General features: G+C 40.8%; 1 protein-coding gene across 1 annotated transcript in view; it reads left to right on the plus strand.

Annotated features, from left to right (window-relative positions):
• Positions 1-8,861: 8,861 nt before the first annotated feature.
• The window catches only part of FGGY (FGGY carbohydrate kinase domain containing), a 212,410-nt gene continuing 202,354 nt past the window's right edge, over positions 8,862-18,917 (plus strand). Inside the window, exon 1 of the mRNA XM_089515273.1 lies at positions 8,862-8,940. The gene's annotated coding sequence lies outside the window, so the exon portion shown is untranslated. The remainder of the gene's footprint in view (positions 8,941-18,917) is intronic.

Genomic DNA, 18,917 nt, shown 5'->3' on the forward strand with positions numbered 1-18,917 from the left:
GAGAGGAAGGAAAATTGAGCTACTGGAATCTTGTCAAGCACTGTTCACGGGTATCTGAGTACTTGGCAATAACTAATGTATCAGAAACAGAGACAAGCAACTGACTGTACAGAAACATAAACCAGGCCTTGTTAGGACAGATGGTTCAAAGGGGATGGATTTTCTGGTTTATTTCCCCTCCCTGCACCATGCCTGGAGGACTTACACTACCTAGTCCATCCACAACATCAGTTAATAAAAACATCCCAGAAGTCTGTGGAAGTCATCAGGGACTAGATATTTATTATCTCTCAGATTAGATAATGATGCAAATAGGAAGTTTTCCATTTATTTTGCAGATGTATTTAGTGGAATATGGAGAATCAAAGGTGTCAACAGGGGAGATGTGCTCAGCAGCCACAGAGATTGCTATAATTTGTGCTCCTTGAATTCTGTTCACCTGTCGGGTATTTTCTTAGACCCTACATTACTGCCGAGGCTTCTGAAAGGATCACAGTAAGCCTACAGCTATTTTTCTCCATAGACCACTGCTGCAAGATGACTTCTGCAATAAGAAGGATCATGAGTTGTGATGTGGGTACTCCACTTTCTGCCTTTCTCCAGGTAGCTCCAACTGGCTCTCTTCCCAGTCCCCTCCCTCCTCCTGACTTTCTGGAATGCCAGTTTGAGCAAGCACAACACACACGCATGCACACGTACACGCACACGTTCCAGCTGAGCAGTGATCCCTCATGCCGGCTGGGAATGGGTGGAGATGAATGCCTAGGCTTTAAAGTCACCTCTCACACAAACCCCAAACTTTCTCCTCCTCCAGCATCAATTGCTCTGAGAACTGTCTCCTTGCCAGCAGAGAAGCACAGGAATGAGGAGAACACACACACATATTTTTCAAGACATGGATCTTGTCCTGAGATTTCTCCCTCTTACAGTAAGAAGAGGGACCAGGGCTCGACCCTGGGAGGCCTAGGGAGACAGTGGCAGTTTAAAACCTGTAAGACCCCAATCTTTCCCCCAGTTTTAGTCAGATTGTGGTTCCATGGCCATCTGAGTGGGGTTAAGATAAGGCATAGGCGCCCCCTATTGGAATAGAGGTGTTGTATCAGCCAAAAAACAGGAAGATGTCTGCTCCAGGGGCCTTCATTGCATCTCTTGAAAACTCCACAGATGCAAATCTATGGGTGGAAGTAGGCTTCAAAATGGGGCGTTCCGAGGCTGGGGTGGCCACAGGCAGTGTTCTGTACGGGCCTTATCACATAAGCCCCTCTGCCACTACAACTCCATTTCCTCTTAAAATGGTATGTAACTGGGATTGCAGTCTTAGCTCCCATATCTTTAAATCCAATCCAGGATTACAGTGCAGGTTAGTATCAAAGCCCTATTTCACACACAAGGAGCATACATTGCCTTGACTGTTCCTCCTTCTGCTCCCTCCTCTCCCCTCCATTCCCCAAGAAAGAAACACGGTCCAGAATGCCGCTTGTGAGGGGAGGGGAAGAGAGGAAAAGTTTTGGGAAGAAAAAAGAGGAGGAGGGAGGAAAGGATGAAGGAGGGCTCTCTCAGCCTTTGGCCAAATCAATGAGAATGGAGTTCTGACACTGCTGGAGAAGGAAGAATTATGTGTGTGTAAGTAAGAGAGAAAGAGAGAGAGACTGAGAGAGAGAGAGAGAGAGAGTACAGTGGGCCCTTGGTATCTTGTGGGGTTTGGTTCCAGATCCCCCTGTGGATACCAAAATCCATGGATATTCAAATTCCATTAAATACAATGGATCGTAAAATGGTGTGCCTTATACAAAATGGCAAGATCAAGGTTTCTTTATATATTTTTTTGAATTTTTTCAAGCCAAAGATGCTTGAATCCATGGATAAAGAATCTGTGGATATGGAGGGCCCACTGTACAATTGAAGAGAGAGACCAATAGAGACTCCAGAAAGGGTCTGGCTCTCCCCAATCACTATTACTTTTTTACCCAAAGCATGCCACTTTGGGTAGCATGCTACTCAAAGCAAGCAACTAAAATCAGTGGGAAAGCACTAGTAAACTTTCACACTGGAAATTATATGCAACAGAAGTGTTAAAGGAAGTCATTATTAGATTATTTCTCAAAGTAAAAAAACAAACTGCTTTTACAATAGTCTTTTATGCCATACTGATGGAACAGCACCGATATCATGCAGGAGGGAGGAATTCAACATACTGCTGTCCTGGCACTTTACTTGCCTAGTGTGATAAGCTCCTAGATTTTGAAGCAAAAATCTTTCTCACCACCTGTTATCTGATCCTTTTTGCAGCTAAGATTGAAGATTGTGTTGGTAATGACAGGGATTTAACTTGGAGCCTTCTGCATATGCTGTATTGTTGAGTTTTGGTCCCCTCATCCAGATAAAGCTCCCCTTTTGCCATTTACCTTGTCTGGTATGGTTGTTATTTTCTGTAGGAGTAACCATGTCAGTCACTTATACAACTTGCATTACAGATGTTACTAGACTCTTTGTGATCCAGCCATACCTCTCTTTCCTACATAGTGTTTGTGAACATTATCAATAATAAAGGAAGAAAAATAAAATTTTGCACACACAGACACACACACACACATGCTTAAACCATCAACATCTAGCCCAGAGGGCCATTTAAAAAGAGAGGTCTTCTGAAATTAATGTTATAATGGAGAGATCTTCTTGGGGGTATTAATATCTAACATGATGGAGGAAAATCATTTGTTGAAATATGGACTGGCCCACAAGTCGTATTCTGTTCTGCTTCTATTCAGATTCCTGGAGCAGTAAGCAGTGTAGATCAGTGGTTCTCCAACTCTGGTGCTCCAGATGTTTTAGATTTCAACCCCCAGAAATTGTGGACAGTATAGCAAATATTCAGGAATTCTGGGAACTGATAACCCAAACATTTGGAGAACCAGAATTTGAGAACCACTGATCTACACTGCTTACTGCTCCAGGAATCTGTGGTGTGAGTACAGAAGCAGAACAGAATATGACTAGTTGTTCTTCAAACACACCAATCCATCTCTGTCCTTGTCTTTTTAAGGACAACTAGAAATTCTCACACACATTCATTCATACACAAACACACAATACTTATTTGTAGTGTCACGCTTTTCTGAGTTGCTGCAGATATCTCAGGAGAGCAGTGCAGAAACTGAGGCATGTTGATTTTTCAGAATGAAGAAATAAGGCCAATAATTACCCCACTGCAGAGCCTTGGCTGTGGCTGGAAACTAGTGCTGCAATGGTTAATAAAAACATCACCTTTGTGGCCTCTTCCTCCATTCCTCAACATGTCAGGACTTTGGCCTTCAAAGGCTACTGCTGCAAGTGAAGTAATATGATTAAGTGAGCCTTTTAAGACAGATTTATGCAAAGAGTTTCTCCTCTAGCAAGTGTCACATTGGGTATAACTCTGTAAGGGAGAATATTTCAAAGATGCCACCTCTTATTTAGAACCACTAAATTATCTGACATTAGTGGTCAAACAGGCAGCAGGCCAAATTAGAGCAGCATTGATTTATATTGCTGCTGATGCTGGCTTTCTTTTCACTTATAAAGTAAAAACTTTCATTCATCAGGAAAAGCTTAACTGAAGAGGGGAAATGAAGTGTGATGGAGCTCTTGTGCTTCTCCTGGTAAACAACCAGTATTTCCCAAGAAGGCCTTGGGAGGGACTTCATGTACAGCAGCTGTGTGTTCCACACCACCACACACTCATGGAGTACATCTAGTGTCAAACAAGGAACTCATAACTGATTCTGAGACTCTCTGCTCCCAGGACTAATGCATGTGTTTAGCAAACGTTGCATGCAAAGGTCTTTCTGGGAAATCAATACTTCACACTCTATGGCTGAGATCCTACCTAGATGCACATAGCATAAGAGTTTCACATGTAGGGCTCTGCTGTGGCTTCCTTGTTTCCAGTCTTGGGACTTACTGTGGCTCCATGATAGACTCCTCTCTCCCCATGGCCATTTCATGGATGAATACCAGGGGGATCAGAAAAGCATTGAGCTATGTTCCCACAGCTACATGGAGATTGATGACAAGATTCCCCCAGGGTCCTCTGCAGGTCCTAGTATATGATATTAAACTTTGGGTAGTTTTTGCTGTGATACATTGAGTCCAGAGGGGAGTAGCTTTCAACCCTGGAAAGGAGGGAAGGGAATATCAATGTCCATAAAGACAAAAATCTTTAGATTAGATTAGAAAGATGGTTCAAAACTAATAAAATGAATTTCAAAACATGGAGAAATGTAAGGTACTGCACTTAGGGAGAAAAAAATGAAATGCACAGTTATGAAGTACACCTGGCTTGACAACAGTACATGTGCAAGGGTTCTAGGAGTCTTGGTATACCACAAGTGGAACATGAGACAACAGTGTGATGAAGCAGTTAAAAAAGCCAATGTGATTCTAGGCTGTATCAGCAGAACTATAGTGTCCAGATCAAGGAAAGTGTCTAGATCAAGGTCAGGCCTTATCTGGAATACTGTGTCCGGTTCTGGGCATATCAATTCAAAAAGGATGTTGGCAAATTAGAGCATGTTCAGAGGAGGGCAATAAAAATGGTAAAAGTTCTGGAAACCATGTCCTATGAAGACATCTTAGGGAGCTGGCTATGTCTAGCCTGGAGAAGAGAAGGTTAAGAGGTGATATGATGATCCTGTTTAAATATTAGAAGGGATGTCATATTGAGGATAGACCAAGCTTGTTTTCTGCTGCTCCAGAGACTAGGATCCAGAGCAATGGATGGAAACTACAGGTAAAGAGAATCCACCTCAACATTAGGAAGAACCTCCTGACAGTAAGAGCTGTCCAACGCTGCAATACACTCCCTTGGTGGAGTTTCTTTCTTTGGAAGTTCTGAAACAGAGGCTGGATGACCATCTGTCAGGGTTTTTTTTATTGTGTATTCCTGCATGACAGGGTGCTGGAGTTGATGGCCCCTGAGGTCTCTTACAACTCTATGATTCTATGTCTCCCCTTTATATATTTTCCCGCAGTACATAAGAAACTAAACTACTCTACTGGGCAGAATGAATTTTGTTTCCACTCTAAGCAAGGAGTTGTTGAGGTATCACTATTGTCAGTGGTGTGTGATTACTTGCATATCATTGGGGCAGTGAATCTGCAACCTCACCCATCCAAAAATTAAGGCTGAAATTTATGTTTGCAGCTAGGAATGCCTAACCTGGGAGATTATCGCACGGAGGCTTACTGTTCTTAAAATGTGGCTAGATCATTGCTAAATCACAAGGATGTGATTGCCAGTTGCACTTGTCTCCCATGATGAAATCATCATGGAGGTGTCCCATCATTAAAGCATTTGTGGAGCCACTATTTCTCTTATGCAGAGAAAAGGCGGCTGCGTGAACGCTTTAATGGATGTTTCTATGATCATTTCGTCATGGGAGACAAGCATGACGAGCGATCATACCCTCACACTTTGGGGACGATCTAGCCACATTTTAAGAATGGTAAGCCTCTGTGTGATAATCTTCCTAAAGTTATGCATTAGTGACTGGTTCATAGTCACAATCCCTACATATTCAATAGAGTAAGGCATGCATAGGGATCATGAAAGTCACACAGTCTGGATTTTCTGGATATCAGCTATTGTGAGTGACAGGGGTCTGACTCCCTCTGCCTCAAATAATATCTGGTGCAAGTGGGATAAGCAGGGACCCTGCTTCTGCCTGTTGCACTGGAGGTTGTTTGTGGGAGTGGGTGGAAACCTCAGTCTGCTGTGTCCCAACTGATAGGAGAATAGATCCCTGTGGCTTGCAGCAGATGTTGTCTAGTAAATTATGATTAAGGGAACTGGGCCAGGAGACACTACTTAGATATGTAACTAAGATAGTTATGTTATTAAGTAGTTGGCCTACAATTGTGTCCAAATTCACCATCTTGGATAAGTGGTGACACAAATGGTGCTTTTGAGTGTGTGTGTGTGTGTGTGTGTGTGTGTGTGTGTGCATGCATGCCTAGTGGAGAGAAACACACACGGAGCATTAGGGAACACGGTGTCTTTGAACATTTGTTCAGCTCAGGAACTTGAGCTCAGGCCCAGAGCTGAGCTGACAGACTTTTCATGGACAGTCCAATTCAGTGGCGGTTGATGGCTCCCATATCAGAGCAGCAGTCAATCCACTCAAGGATTGAATCCAGACTTTAAAGGAGAACTCCATGGTGCTGAACCTTATCCCCAGAATAGATTCAGGACCTTGGACAGATCTTTTAAAGCTGTCCAAAACCTCAGGGGGCTCACTGCTTCACTGACTTGGGAGTTAGAAACCACAACTGTTTCCATTCTAATCCGCACCCACCCCCTACCCCACATTTAGCTGCCTTTTCCTGTTACTATTATTAACCAACTGAAAGTCAGATACCCTGGATGATTTAATGCAAGAGTTCTTTCACACAATTCAATTATAAAGCATTTTGATCCCACTTTAACTTTCATGGCTTCCTTCTAGGTAATCCTGTTGCTTTGTTTGTTTGTTCGTTTTTTTAACTTTAGTGGGGCACTAGTATTATCTGGCAGAGAACTCTTAGTTGACTTGTGCCTTCAAGTCATTTCTGACTTCTGGTGACCCTATAGCAAATCTATCATGGGGTTTTCTTGACACATTTCTTCAGAGGGGGTTTGCCATTGCCATCATCTGAGGCTGAGAGAGTGTGACTTGCCCAAGATCACCTAGTGGGTTTACATGGCCAAGCCAGGATTACAACCCTGGTCTCCAGAGTCAGCACCCAATGCTCCCAGAATTCCACAGGATGGAACCATGGCAGTTACAAGGGAACAATGGAGCTATAATTGTAGACTGTGAACAAGATCAAAATGTGGAGATTTATCTTTAATATTTTTTGCAATCCCCCACACTGTTTAACATAAAACATACCAATATTTCAATATTTCAAATGTGGACTTCTTAAAACAATCATTCGTTGGGAGTTACTGGTGGCACTCTGCATGCCCTCCTAAGGCATCCAAGAGGTGGAAAACTGATTGACAGGCCCATTTAAGTTGCCTTCCCTTATTCTACATCTGTCTTTTATCACTCTCTCAAGTTGCATCTACACTGCAGAATTAATGCAGTTTGACACCACTTCGACTGCCATAGCTCAATGTTATGAAACATTGGGTTTTGTAGTTTTATGTGATATTTAGCCTTCTCTGCCAGAGAACACTGATGCCACAACAAACCACAAATCCCAGAGTTCCATAGGATGGAGCCATGGCAGTTAAAGCAGTGGCCAACTGCATTAATTGTGCATCATGGCAGCCACCTCAGTTTCCTTCACATGCTCTAGGGGCTTCACACAATGCTGTTCTCGACTTGTAATGTTCTTTTGCTTTTCCAACACATCTTCACTCTTAATTTTTTTCTTAATGTTAAAAAGAGGGGGGGGGGGGGGAGAAAAGCTTTATAGCCCTGTTGCTTGCCAGTGTAAGGAATCTATTTGAAAATAGACAGAGTCCAAAGGAACTCAAAGGTAATTACTTCTGGGTAAATAAATCACTGTGAACAATGCGTAGAGTGTTGGAATATGACTCTAGGAGGCCTGGTTTCCTGCTCAGCCATGAAAAACCACTGCCTGACCTTGGACAAGTCACATTCTCTCAGCTTCAGAGAAAGCAATGGCAAACCTTCTCTGAATACACCCTGGCAAATAATCAGTAGACACATAAGACATAACAAAATCCGAGCCATTTTGAAGTCACATGGAGACAACTATTAAGCCTAGGATTGCACTGTGGATGCTTGACCATTGAGGGACTTGCTGTGAAATTATCTCTAGGTTTTTGAGCTGTTATAGCTCCAGGTTCAGTCATGCCATAGGAAAGTGTGGAGCAGACCCTACTCCACACTGAGAGTTGAGTTTTTCCAAATTAGGTGTAAATACCTGTGTGCACATGTGCATATGTGTGTGCACGTAGTCACTGTTTTACTTATAGTGACCCTAAGGCCACCCTATCATGGGGTTTTCTTGGCAAGATTTCTTTGAAAGAGGTTTGTCATTGCCTCCCATTGAGGCTGAGAGAGTGTGACTTGCTCAAGCTCACCCAGTAGATTTCACAGCCAAGCTGGGAATCGGAACTGGTCTCCAGTATGTGTGTGTATGCACACATACCTACATAGATACATATGTATGCATCTATGAAATGTTGCAAGATAAGAGCTTGTGCTACGGTATAACTAAACACCTCTACATATTTTTTCTCTTATGTCGAAATAATAGGAAGCTACATTTCCACAGGGCCCTTTTTGCAGGACACATTATAGTGCTATGATTCCAGTTTAATGGCCAGGGCAACATCCTATGGAATCCTGGGATTTGTAGTTGTAGAAGGTCCTCTGCCTTCTGCCAAAGAGTGCTGATGCCTCACAAAAAGTGAGTACCTACAGGATACTGTAGGATGGAGTCGTGACAGTCATAAAATTGCATGTTGTTTTGCTCTGCAGATACACCCTTGGTGCCCTGATACTAATTTGGATTATCTGGTGGAGGGCAGAGTCTGTTCAACTGCAACCTGACCATTATTCCGCAGGTTGTTTTAGGAGCTGGAACAACCATTCTTGCAGGGAAAAGAGGGGATGAGATGGAAAGGACCTTGCCTTCTTCCTTCAGCTCCTGAGTTTGCATTTTCGAGCAAGCAAAGAGGCTTCCAGTCAGTTGGGCCTGACGGTCAGTGCACCAACCAGGAAAAGAGGCATTGCATTGCCACTGCCAAGAAAAGAAAAATGAGGGAGGCTTTCTTTCTTTTTTCTTTTTCTCCTCCTCCCTTTTTCCGGCAAAGGCTGGGCTCCTGTGAAAGAAGACCGGAAATTGCCTTGTCAGGAGAACTGTGGTTGCTGCAAAGTGTGTGCTGTTCAGCTGCTGCTGCTGCTTCTCTCTTGCTAGCTAAGGTCATATTTCACTTTTGGGCAAGTAAGTGGCTTTTGCTTTCCAACCCAAATAATAATTAGCTGTGTACCAGAGCGTTCTGTTTCAGGAAATCCTCCTGTGGCTGTTTCTTTCCTTTTCTTAGGGGAAAAAAACAACAACAAAACATGCCAGGCCTTTCCTGTAGATCTCATTTTTCAGCTTGGAGACCTCTTTCCCTCCCCCTTTCTTGTCCTCTTTGGTGAGCAATGATGGACTATGACTACCCCTGCATGACTGAATAGGCAAAGAGCATTTTCAGGCCTTAATGCAGCATACTCTGTTTTTTAGCGAGCATACATGCTTGCCGAATTGATTCCCTTGCGTAACCCTGTTATATCTGAAGTATATAATGAAAATAGTGCTTGGAAAAGTTACCAGGTGGGCCACAGCTCCTGGAAATTGCTCCACTGGCATAGCCACTGGTCCTGCTAATTAAGGATTTTTTTAGTCTAACAAATAACTTTCCCAAGCTCCAGCATGGGAAAGAAGAAGAGAAGATTCTCCTCAGCTTCCCCTTGCAAAATGGAGAAACTGACTGCTACATCCGAGAGGCAACACTTTATCTTCTCTATGCGTGTGTGAGATTATAGCCAGCCCTCTTTATCCATGGATTCAACCATCCACATCTTGAAAATATTCAAAACAAATCTAAATTCCAAAAAACAAACCTTGATTTTGCCATTTTACATTAACAATTAACTGCCTTTGAGTGAACCTCAACTCATGGCGACCATATGGATGAGATGTCTTCAAAACTCTGTGTTCTCCAGTGCTCTGCTTAGGTCTGGTAAATTCACACCTGTGACCTTCCTAATTGAGTCTATCCATCTGGCATGTGGTCTTCCTCTCTTTCTACATCCCTCCACCTTCCCTAGCATTATTGTCTTTTCTAATGAGTCCTGCCTTCTCATGATGTAGCCAAAGTATGACAGCCTCAGTTTGATCATCTTGGCCTCTAGGGAGAGCTCAGGCTTGAACTGTTCAAAGACCCATTTGTTTGTCTTTTTGGCTGTCCACAGTATCCTCTGCACTCTTCTCCAACATCACATCTCAAATGAATTGATTTTCTTCTTATCTGCTTTTGTCATTGTCCAGCTCTCACATCCATACATGGTGATGGTGAACACAATGGCCATTTTATAGAAGGGAAACCATTTTATAATACTGTTGTAGTTAATTGGGCTTGGGCATCCACAGGGAATCCTGGAGCCAAAAAGCCCACCATACTTGTCCCAGGAGAAGAGAGGAGATGAATAAGAGGTCTCTGATTTAGGAGTCTCAAGGGCTGTCGATTCTCTTTCAGTTTCTTCAAAGAGTATCCAACTTTGACCCAACAGGTATTGAGGATTGTTGCCCTTGGTCTCCTGCAGGTATGGGATTTGCCCCCATCTTGTTCTATGCAGTAGTGGCAAGTGACTCTTATGTTAGTAGGAATTTGAATCTACTTCATATTTTAGTCCAAGCTCTGGAGGAATTATTGAAGGGAAAAGAATAGAAAAGAAAGTGTGATTTCCTCAAGGTCACTCATTGGGTTTCCTTGACTAAGTTAGGATCTGAAACTCATTCTCCAGAGTTCTAGTCCAGCGTTCAAACCACTACAGCACTCTGGCTCTCATTGGGCAGTACTGTATGTTAAACCCTAATTATCCATCAGCTTTGACTCTGCTGGCTAACACTTGCAGGCCAATAATACCTGGAAGCTAGAATATTCCTCAGTCCCTGCATTGTTACTTTGTTAGCCTAGTTGTACAATGGGGCTCAAGTACTTGTGTATGTTAGTGACAGATGCTGTAGGTGGAAAAGTAGGAAACAGTGAGCCTAGAGATGGCTTTTGGACTGCAGTTCCTATCGTCTCCCTCCATTGGGAGGGTTGCCAGGGCTGATGGGAATTGTGAATCAGAAAGCATATGAAATGCCACAGTTGGCCACCCCTCCTGTGGGTGAAGGTGTCCAAAACATGCAGCTAGTTCTGTAAGGTATAATTTCACCTACTTTTGTATCAGTTAAGCCACAGCCCAAGACACAGGAGCCTTGTTGGGATGCCTAGTTGGTAGCCTGTCATATACAGTATGTCTTTCTCATGAAGGATTATTTTTTCCTAGTTACTGTCAATGAATGCACTTGACAGACATTCAGATTCTTTCCTTGTCCCACCACTTTCTTGATGGCTACCCCCAGACTCCATAATTTCTTTCCTAGAGAGGCTACATTGGCATCTTCCTTGCAGTCCTTTCTTAGACACGTGAAGACCTTTTTGTTTTGCTAGACCTTTGAGAACTTTTGACTGTTGGCACCCAGTTTTGGAATGCCCTCCCCAAGAAGCTCTCCAGAGGCCTCCCATATAGTATTTATGGTGCCAGGTAGAAACCTTGTTCTGTTGTAAAGCAGAATATTTGTATGGTTTTAATGGGTGTTTTTTTACTATGAATTACCCCAAAAGGTTGGTTATTGGGCCAGTATATAAATATTATAAAGAAACAAAATTAAGAGTTATGTGGTTAAGAAGAAATAAACTGGCATGGTGTTATAGCCTTTGGTTACTTGTAAACAGATGTGACAGGAACTTTTAGAAGTAGTTTAGAATTGCAGATTTATCTAACATCTAAATAAATGATTAAGTTTAAAATGACAAGTTACTTACGGCAGTCCTTATTTACATTTATGATTCAAGGGTGAACAAACACTGTCCACGAAACTTCATAAAACAGTTGCTGAAACACCACAGGGCTAAAAATGTCTGCAAAAGCATGGTTTACAGCATGTGTTTAAAAATTGATTTAATTGGTGAATTTACTGTTGGCCTAGGTTTTCCAATCTCTGCCACAAATAATTATAGACACTTGGCTTAGGTATTGGTTTGATAGGATGGGTTTGCTGGGAAACACATTGGCTTACAGCCAGTATGCAAATATTGACATTCTGTTACTTTGTAGACTCCTATGCAGAAAGGGAATAACTTTGTAGGAGAGTTTGCCAGTGAAGAAGAGTGGCTAAATTAATCCTGATGTGAGTGAAATCTCCTTAGTGAATGTGCCCACAAATACCCATAGTATTGTTCTCCTTACATCCATAGTTTGTGGGATGATGATGATGATGATGATGATGATGATGATGATGATGATGATGATCTTTATTTATACTCTGCCTTTTCCCCAAAACTGTGACTCAAAGAAAAAAGAGAAGAGATTTAGAACATGAGCTGTTCCAAGTTGCTTTGCTGCTTAGTGACTGATTCAGGCTGCAATCCTAAATATACATGTCAGTAAATTCAATTTAAAATGTGACATGTAGGATTGCATTATATTAGGACATATGTAGGACTGCACATTAAGTTCATTCTGGAATGGCATCTGCTGTTCATCTGATGGAAGTAGGGCCTTTTTATTGGCATTAAGAAAAAATGGATTTATATTGTGATTGCATGCACCAGTGGGTCTCAAATGTTTTACCCTTGTGACCTCCTTTATATGTGGATGTTGCACCTGCCCCGCCGTAGTATATGAATAAAAATATTTTGTTTGTTTAGTTTGTATTTCATTTGTACCTTCCTATATATATTCACATTTTAACATTTTATAAGGCAATAACATTGTCCAAATTAGAACAGCTTTATTTAAATAAATTCAGTACTTAACACATGTGTAAATTTTACACATACTGTCTCACACACAGCCACACTGACACAAGTGAGTGTTCATGAATATATACACACTCAGTCATGCTCTTTCATCCTTTATTTCATTTACACATGCTAATGTATTCTCTCGCTCACACAAAAACATGCATTTTCCTGTGTATATGTATTTACAAATGCATATGCAAATATGTAAAAAAGAGATGTGTATGTGTGTGTATGAGAGAGAGAGAGAGAGAGAGAGAGAGAATGCACTTTCTCGGAACTTAAGCCATAAACTATAGTTTTTTGTGGGTTTTTCAGGCTATGTGACCATGGTGCAGTACAGACCACCCCTTTCCTCGCCAGATTGGGGCCAGGGCAGCTTCAGTAGCAGCACAGAATCTCCAATCCAGCACTTTTAGGGTCCATGGAGAAGCAAAATGCCGCTTCTCCATGGTCCCGAAAAGGGGTGTCCTTGGGGCTTCATGCCCCAGGACACCCTGACAGGTGCACGGGAATGAAGCTTGCAGTGCTGCAACAAAAAGGAGCTGCCTAGAGCACCTCCTTTGTTGCAGCACAACAACCAGGAAGTGGCGCTGTTATGATGCCATTTCCTGTGTGCCACGTGTGGGCGCTTGGCGGTGGCGCTGGCATCATGGTGGCCACCGTGTAGATAGAAGGTCGCCATGATGCCAGAGCGCTCCCATACTAGGGTTAGGGAGCATATGGATGGTGTGCGCTCCCTAATCCTAGTATTGGCGTAAGTACACCGCTTTATGGCGGTCTGTACCATGCCCATGTTCTAGAAGAGTTTATTCCTGACATTTCGGCAGCATCTGTGGCCTGCATCTTCAGAGAAGATGCTGGTGAAACGTCAGGAATAAACTTTTCAAGAACATAGCCACATAGCCCAAAAACCCACAAAAACTATAGATGCCGGCCATGAAAGCCTTCAACTTCACATATTTTAACTACTTATTTCTTTGTGTTTGTGTTCTGTACCTTGTGGTCCCACGAGAGACTGACATCCAGATTTGAATAATGATTGTAGTTAACACTGATCTTTAAATTACAGATTTCCTTCCCTTTTTGAGATACAGAATAAGCAAAGGTAGATTATAATGGTGATATGGGGATACATGGGGATGGGCTGGAGAAGAAGTAGATAGGAGAGGAAAGAGTCTTATAACTCTATCCCTCTTGCAAGCTAGACTTAGAAGAGGGGAATGAATGTAGTTGACCCAATAATTCTGCCAGATGTTTGCATGCAAATTAGGCTTTTGAATTAGGAAGAAAGAAATGCAAAAGAAATCAAAACCTGATTGGTGTTGTGCATGAAACAGTTGTGGATTTCCTTTCACCTGAACAAAAGATTTTCCTGTATTTCTGTCTCAATCTCTTGATGTAACTATTCTGTGTCATTCACATGCAATTATCTATCTTATTGAATTGTTCACCCATCAAATTTTATTTTAGATGTTGAGTCAGGAGCCCTTGATCTTCACATGGATAGTTAATTCTGTTTCAACTTTGTTTCAAATTCTTAGTCATCCCATGAATGAGTATCAACAAATGATAGATTTTAAGTAAATTCTAGGACTGGTGTCCTTGACTAAAATAAGTAAACTACTGAACATGTGAACAAGTGTCTTTACATTTCTAACTCTGTTCAAATAATCTGACAAACTGATTACCTTAGATATTTGTGCATTATTTATTGAGTGCCTGAATTAGTCCATGCATGCTTGAGAGTTCAGCTATAGAAAGAAATCCAAATGTCATTTTACATAATTTATTGCTTTCATTACTTCAGAATTACCAGATGTAACTACTTTGCAGTTTGTTGCTTGGATTTTGATTTTTGATGATGCTTATCATGATAACTTCTTGCTCGTGCCTAAGGGCGATTTCTGCTTAGCTAGAGTTCAAAAACAAATGAACGTACAGCTTTTGTTTTTCAGGTTTGTCCTTGGGTAAGGAAAGTGGCAGGGATGTGGTCCAATCCTGTTTGGTCATGAAGTTCTTGGGATGACCTTGGGTCCAGGATAATTTTTCAGTTGCACTTGCCACACAAGAAAGTTCTTGAGTGTAAAGTGAAAAAATTCATGTGTCTGAACTCAGTTAGGTACTAAAGGCATTTGCCAAATGTAACTCTGTTGGTCATTAACATGCCATGTTATAATGAAGGAATGCAACTTTATGTGATATCGGCAAGCCCTACAAAATGACTATCAAAACAGGGATTTTTTTTAATGTTATAGTACTCAAATGACTGAAGTGTGTTTTTGGTACATTAATATTAGGCTTTTTCTCTTAGGCCTGTTTTAAGCATCCAGAATTATGTCACTGTATATTTAGATACTTACAGCTCAGTGATACCTGTAAATATGTATAGATATGTCATGATGATTTTGCTCAAGAGAAACCTCCTTGTTTATGGTTGTTATTGAGTACCTTCAACTAATTTCTGACTTATAATGAGCTTGTGGTTACCCTATCATAGGGATTTCTTGGAAAGATTTGTTCAGAGGAGTGTTTGTCTTTGCCTCCCTCTGAGGTTGAGAGAGTGTAACTTACCTAAGGTTACCTATTGGGTTTCCATGGCTGAATGAGGATTTGACCTCTGGTCTCTAAATGCATAGTCTACTCTAGAGTAGACTATAGCAGGTGTTGGCTCAAACCACTACACCAGCTGATGGACTTGCACATGTTCTGAATGGGGACTGAAAAGTAGCATGAATTTGATTTGTATCTACCTATTCTAAATTATATATGTGTGTCCGCACACACACATACACACACACACACACAAAGTATATATTAAAAAGAAAAGAAATGTGAATCTAATCCAATCATAAAGGATATGCCACCTTCTAGTTGCCTCCGGAAATCAAGGAAGGTGTAGACTGTTCTTCCTTTTGACAGTTTTTCTTATGTAAAGCTCTCTAAATTGATGCATGTCATCAACTCAGTTTTTATAGAAGTGTTGTGTATGGGAACAATTGTTGTTTGTTGTTAACTGCCCTCAAGTTGGATTCAACTCATGGCGACCCTATGGGTAAGACATCTCCAACTTCCCTTACCCTCAACTGCTCTGCTTAGGTCCAGTAGGCTCAGGCCCATGATCTCTCCGATTGAACCTAATCATCTGGCATGTGGCCTTCCTCTTTTTCTGCTTCCCTCTATCTTTTATAGCATTATTGTCTTTTCTAATGAATCATGCCTTCATGTGATGTGCCCAAAGTATGATAGCCTCAGTTTTGTCATCTTTGCTTCCAGGGGAGAGTTCAGGTCTAATCTGTTCTAGGACCCATTTATTTGTCTTTTTGGCTGTCCAGCACCACATCTCAAATGAATTTATTTTCTTTCTGTTGGCTTTCTTCACTGTCCAGGTCTCACATCTGTACATGGTGATGGGGGATACCAATGGGTTGGGTGATTGTAACTTTAGTGCTCAGTTGTATATCTTGTCTAGTTCTTTCATCACTGCCCTTCCCATTCCTCATCTTTTCCTGCGTTCTTGACTGCAGTCTCCTTTCTGATCAAAGCTTTATCCAAGGTACAGAAAGTTTTTCACTGATTTGATTTGCTTATTATCTAGGTTGAATTTATGTAGATTGTCTGTTGTCATCATTTTTGTTTTCTTTATATTCAGCAGTAAGCCTGCCTTTGCACTTTCTTTCTGGACCTTCCTTAGTAAACGTTTCAAGTCTATCATGTAGTACATTTGTAGAATGGAGTCAGGATTTTAGATTGTTGACATTCCTTCCTCCTATCTTTACTCCTCTTTCTTCTGAGTCCAAACCTGCTCTTCGGTTTTTTTTAAATCTTTATTAAATTATTTTAACATATATACAAGCAATGTTGCATAAAACCTGCTCTAAATATATTTTCTGCATTAAAGTTGAACAAGTAGGTTGATGGAATACAGCCTTGCCTGACCTCTTTGTCAATTGGTAACCATTCCGTTTCTCCATATTCCAGATTTCCATATACAGATTTCTCATTAGCACTATAAAATATGGTGGCAATCCCATGCTTTTAAGAGTGTCCTATAGCTTTTCATGATCTATGTAGTCAAAGGCTTTGCTATAGTATATAAAGTACTTGGTGATTTATACTAGAATTCCTGGGTTCACTGCATTAACCATCGTATGTTTGCAGTATGAACCCTAGTGCCTCTGCCTTTTCTGAACTATGATTGCATCTCTGGAATTTCTCTCTCCATATATGATTGTAGTCTATGATCCAGAATTTTGTTCATAATTTTGCTTGCATGGGATATTAATGCTGCAGTTCTATAGTTGCTGCAGTCTTTTGTGTCTCCTTTTTGTGGATGGATATGTATATTGATCATTTCCATTCTCTTGGACACCTTTTTGTTTTCCATTTTTTACTTTTCACTACAGTTGATTCTGTCTGTGTGGATTATAACAGTTCTGTTGAATATTATCTGTTCCTGGTGACATGTTCTTCCCAATATCTCTTATTACGGCTTCCACATCGCTGTCTAGGATTTGAAGTTCATCTGCATATTTTTCTTCATTCCATGTGTTGAAAAATTTGGTAACTATTTTGTACTAGAAATATATAACAGTGCAATCCTATGCATGTTTCCTCAGAAGTAAATCACACTGAATTAAGTGATCTTTATTTCCCAGTAGGACTGCATAGAATTTCAGCCCAAAAACGTTTTTAAATGTCCCTAGATATTTTGAATGGATGAGAGAGGCTTAAATCTCTGTAATGTTTGCTTGACTTTCTACTTTGTTTGGTTGCATTTTCACTTGTATTTTTTCTCCTTGTTTTCTATCTATTTTGGTTTACTAATGTAGCTAATGAGTGTTGCTTTTTGTTTTATATCCCTTCATTCAGAAATAAATAACTGTGGAGCAAAGTTGGAATGTAGGAAAAAGAAGGGTGGGAATCTTATATTTGAGACAGTGGGTTAAATACACCCATTTTATGACCCATTGTTCTCCTATGCCTTCATGTTGCCTTGAAAATATAATGTATCCACTGTATGGATACAACAAAATAATGCTTCTCAATTTAAACAGCTTTGAAAACAGCAACACTGAAAAAAGTCTTTCTGGTTTGTTTGTTTGTTTGTTTGGTCACATAATCTTCCATTCATGCAAATGAGAACACACTAAACAAAGTTCCAGGAGATTTGCTCCCAAGACATTGCTGTCTATGAAATACTATGTGTTATGCCTGATTATTAACTAACTTTATCCTAAAGCTGGTATTACTGGAAAGGTTGTGATTTTTCCCTATTTTGATGCTAGGTAATTAAAACAAAAATGGAACACACACATACTGTGTGTGCAGATGTGTAAAGTGCTATAAACAAGAAATTATCGGGAAACAAAGTTCAGTCACATGTGAAATGCATATACATCTCTCTTTGGCAGTAGTTCACTTATACTGAGCTATGCTGGTTTTAATTACTCTTCACTTTTTGTATAGCCAACATGCCTATTTAGCTCATTTCATACTCAAGACTGTTAGATCCAACATAATGCCTTCTTGGTTTCCTTCTTTTGTAAGCATCACAAAAATAAAAGACTGCCTACAGTCCTGGACATATAAGGAGAAAGTTCCATTGAATTCAGTGGAACTTACTTCTGTGTAGATGTGTAGGATTGTACTATCCACCACAAACATGTTCTTTGCATATGCTTTCTGGACTCAGATCTTGATCTTTGGAATGTCATGTGCTAAGAATGCTGTTGTTGCAAGACACATGTTGCGAGTCTGTACTTAACAGCAATTTAATATTTTAACAGAACCTTTGGAGATTATCGCACGCGCTTTGTCCCATTTTTCCCCAATGGGATAGACATGCATTTACATGTCAAAGATGAGTCTTATTAAGAGGCACAAGACTCCTATGAAAGTGGAAAAATCAAAAATGAAAAAAAAAAAACCCACTTTTTTTTTACCCAAAGGAACATCTCTCTAGGAATCTCTAGGTCCTACAATGCAACCCTATGGTGAACACCCACCAGAAAAGGACCATACAATTGTGCTGGAGGACCTAAAAATGCCTAGGGAAGTGTTCTCTCTAGGAATTTCTAGCTCTTTCAGTGCAGCTTCTGGTGAATGTTGGTCATAGAGTCATGATGAAGGACCTTTAGAGATTCCCAGAGAAAACATATTAATCAAATCTGTATCCAGAAATTCTACACCAACATTTGCAGCATGGTAAGGTTCTGCTCAAAGGCTGCTAACAACTACAACAAAAGCACGTGCCTGATCCCATCTTTTTCCTGATGGGATAGGCATGTGTTTAAGTGTCAAAGGGCTTGAACAGACAGACCAAAATAAAGCTGCTTCAGGTAACTTTGGAGGTATGCTG

The sequence above is a fragment of the Sceloporus occidentalis genome, unplaced genomic scaffold, assembly GCF_023333645.1.
Source record: "Sceloporus occidentalis isolate IW3139 unplaced genomic scaffold, rSceOcc1.0.p SCAF_3, whole genome shotgun sequence".
Taxonomy (NCBI): domain Eukaryota; kingdom Metazoa; phylum Chordata; class Lepidosauria; order Squamata; family Phrynosomatidae; genus Sceloporus; species Sceloporus occidentalis.